Here is a 3,770-nt window from a genome sequence, read left to right as displayed (position 1 = left end):
GTCAGTTGTTCAGGAAACCCTTTTTTATAGTAATTTTATTGCAGCATCAGAAACACTTCCTATATCTATATATATAGTATTTCTGCTGTATATTGAATGTAGCCCCGCCTTCCAAGTGATGTCACAGCCTAGACTAATTAGCTATCTGGAATTCTTCCCCCCTTCTGAGAGACCGAACCAGGACAACAGAAACACGTGAGAAATATTGTACAGTCTTGGGAGCGTTTTGGGGTAAAAACTGCCATCTTGCCTATGGCCCCATTAAATCTTCCTCCTCTTCTGACCACGTGACACCGACGCGTATACTGTTGTCACTACATGTGCCGGTGTCACGTGGTACAAGCACCCACAGTGACAATTAAAAAAGACAGCCAAACAGCAGGAGGTCATGGTTGGAAACATCAACAGTGCAGTGTATGCAATAAGTTCTGATATCTTGAGTATCACACACAGTTTGCATTGCTGAAAATGCAATCAGCAACACACAAGTGAGGAAGGTCCCTTAGATATGAGATGTCTGTAGCTGGAGACAAGGGCATAGCAATAGCCATAGCACCCATAGCAGCTGCTATGGGGCCCTTTAGCATCGGGGCCCAGTGGATACTTAACCAGCTGAGCGGTCTGGACGAGCTCAGCTCGTCCAACACCGCCAGCGGCTGCCGCTCAGGCCCTGCTGGGCCGATTTTAATGAAATAAAAAGCAGCACACGCAGCCGGCACTTTGCCAGCCGCGTGTGCTGCCTGATCGCCGCCGCTCTGCGGCGATTCGCTGCGAGCAGCGGCGAAAGAGGGTCCCCCCAGCCGCCTGAGCCCAGCGTAGCCGGAACAAAAAATTCCGGCCAGCGCTAAGGGCTGGATCGGAGGCGGCTGACGTCAGGACGTCGGCTGACGTCGATGACGTCACTCCGCTCGTCGCTATGGCGACGATATAAGCAAAACAAGGAAGGCCGCTCATTGCGGCCTTCCTTGTTTATTCTGGGCGCCGGAGGCGATCGGAAGATCGCCTCCGGAGCGCCCTCTAGTGGGCTTTCATGCAGCCAACTTTCAGTTGGCTGCATGAAATAGTTTTTTTTTTATTTAAAAAAAACCCTCCCGCAGCCACCCTGGCGATTTAATCAGAACGCCAGGCAGGTTAAAGGAAACCAGAGCTGAAACAATATAAAAGTTTTAAAGAGACTCTGAAGCGAGTCTGAAAGCATGCTAGTGCTGTAAAGCACTATAGATAGTGCTGAACCTCCGCATCCCCGCGGCAAAAAGAGGCGTTCAAATCCCCTCTGCAAACTCTGGGGATGAGGCAGAGCTTAGCGCTGTAGTTCTGCCTCTAAGTGCGTCAAGCCTCTCCCCGCCCTTCTCAATCTGCCTTCACAGAGAGGGGCGGGGAGAGGCGGAGATCCGCTGGCAGATTGACGGGAATGGAGGCAGAGCTGCAGCTCAAAGCTCTGCCTCCATCAGTAGCAAAATCCACGACTAAGAAGGGGGGGGGGGGAATTTAAGTCCCCACATCATCAATAAGTTTTTCCCTTTAAAAAAAACATGATGCTGCATGCCTCATTTACCCTAAAAAAGTGTCACAAGCAATTTAAATCCCACTTCCGGTTTTCTACCCGGATATCCGAATCCGGATATCCGGGATACTGGGTTTGGATATCCGATTCGGATTCTAAAAAATTTCAAACTCGGATATCCGATTCGGATTGGATATCTGGGTATCCGGATCCGAATTTAATCCGGATTTTGAAAAGGGGTATCCGAGCAGCACTGCCAACAAAGTCATGGATTTTGCAGAGGGAATTTGGGGGGTATAAACCCCTCATTTTGCTGCGGGTATGCGGCGGTTTAGCACTATCTATAGTACTATAACAGTAATAGCATGATTTAAGACTGGCTTCAGAGTGCCTTATACATACCTGGGGCTTCCTCCAGCCACATGCACACGGATCACTCCCACGCCGCCGTCCTCCGTCTTCTGTACCGGGTCCTGTTACTTCCTCCAGTCACGGCCAGTCTGACGAAGGTGAAGTGTGCTATTTACGTATCTCTCCAGAAGGCGCCGGAGAGATACGTAGAGGGCGCACATCTCTTGCACAGACTGGCCGCGACTGGCTGAAGTTAAGGGACCCGGTACAGAAGAGGGAGAACGTGGAGGACGGCGGCGTGGGAGCGATCCGTGCACATGGGGCTGGAGGAAGCCCCAGGTATGTATAAATCTTTTATATCGTGTCAGCTCTGGTACACTTTAATGTATTCACCATTAACTTGCTTGTGCTTCTCTACCCTCTGACTGTGTCTCAGTGCCCATCAACTATGTGCAGTGTTGATTGCAACAGAATGTAAATTGCCCAATTATTTCATATCCATAGGGTAGAGGCAGGTCACATTGCTTAAAGAGGAACTCCAGTGAAAATGATGTAATAAAAAAGTGCTTCATTTTTACAATAATTATGTATAAATGATTTAGTCAGTGTTTGCCCATTGTAAAATATTTTAAATCCCTGATTTACATTCTGACATTTATTACATGGTGACATTTTTACTGTTGGCAGGTGATGTAGCTGCTGCATGCTGTTTTGGCAGTTGGAAACAGCTGTAAACAGCTATTTCCCACAATGCAATGAGGTTCACAGACAGGAAACTGCCAGGAGTACCATGGTCCTCAGAGTTTCTTGTGGGAGGGGTTTCACCACAATACAGCGCCCCCTGATGGTCTGTTTGTGAAAAGGAAAAGATTTCTCATGTAAAAGGGGGTATCAGCCACTGATTGGGATAAAGTTCAATTCTTGGTCTGAGTTTCTCTTTAAGAGTGCCTACATCTGAGGGCCCCATGAAAGTTTTGCTATGGGGCCCACTGGCTGGAGGAATACTTATAACTTCACACCTGTGGACAAGAGAGCAGATCCTAAATAGCTACAGGGAATTAATTTTTAAAACGTGATTGTTAGCCTTAAAATCAAATTTCATTCACCCACAGCTCTGCGTTTATTATGTAGTCTACATCCTGATCCTGCATTCCAAGCATTCCAATATAATCATAAATGTGTCTGCTGTAATGAATCTTATCTCAGTCAGCCTGGCTCTATTCTGGTACATTTCTAGGGAGAGGGAAGCTAATTATCTCCCCTCCCACATTCCTGCTCCTCGCTGAGTGTCTGAGGGCAGTACAGTGTGACAGGATGAGAAGGGAAATACACCTCATCCCTCTGCAGAAGCTGCTGAAATACAATCTATGCTGTGCTCACATGTGTTTACAAAGAAAGCTAGATATGGCAGTGCACTTTCTATTTCTAGTACAGAGCTCAGTAGGAAGGAGGTCTGGCAATGCATACACCATTTCAGGCAGAATAAAAAAAAGAGTAAAGGAGGAAATGACTTCAGGATTGGCTTCAGTCAGACGCAGTAAAGATAGAAAATGCCTGAAACAGTTTTCACTTTATTTACTTTATAAAATTCACTGAAATCAAAATGTGGACAATACAATACATATGTTATGTAAGTAGATCAAATATTTATCTATATATATATATATATATATATATATATATATATATATATATATATTTATTTCCTGGGATAGTATGGCTGTCCCTGCTGCCTTAAAGGACATCCGAGGTGACATGTGACATGATGAGATAGACATGAGTATGTACAGTGCCTAGCACACAAATAACTAGGCTGTGTTCTGTTTTTTCTTTCTCTGCCTGAAAGAGTTAAACATCAAGTATGAAAGTGACAGTTTCTGCCTGGGTCGGACTGGGTCATACTATAGCATAACCC

The sequence above is a fragment of the Hyperolius riggenbachi genome, chromosome 4, assembly GCF_040937935.1.
Source record: "Hyperolius riggenbachi isolate aHypRig1 chromosome 4, aHypRig1.pri, whole genome shotgun sequence".
In the NCBI taxonomy this organism is placed as follows: domain Eukaryota; kingdom Metazoa; phylum Chordata; class Amphibia; order Anura; family Hyperoliidae; genus Hyperolius; species Hyperolius riggenbachi.
The sequence above is the reverse complement of the archived record's forward strand: the minus strand, read 5'-3'. Positions refer to the sequence as shown.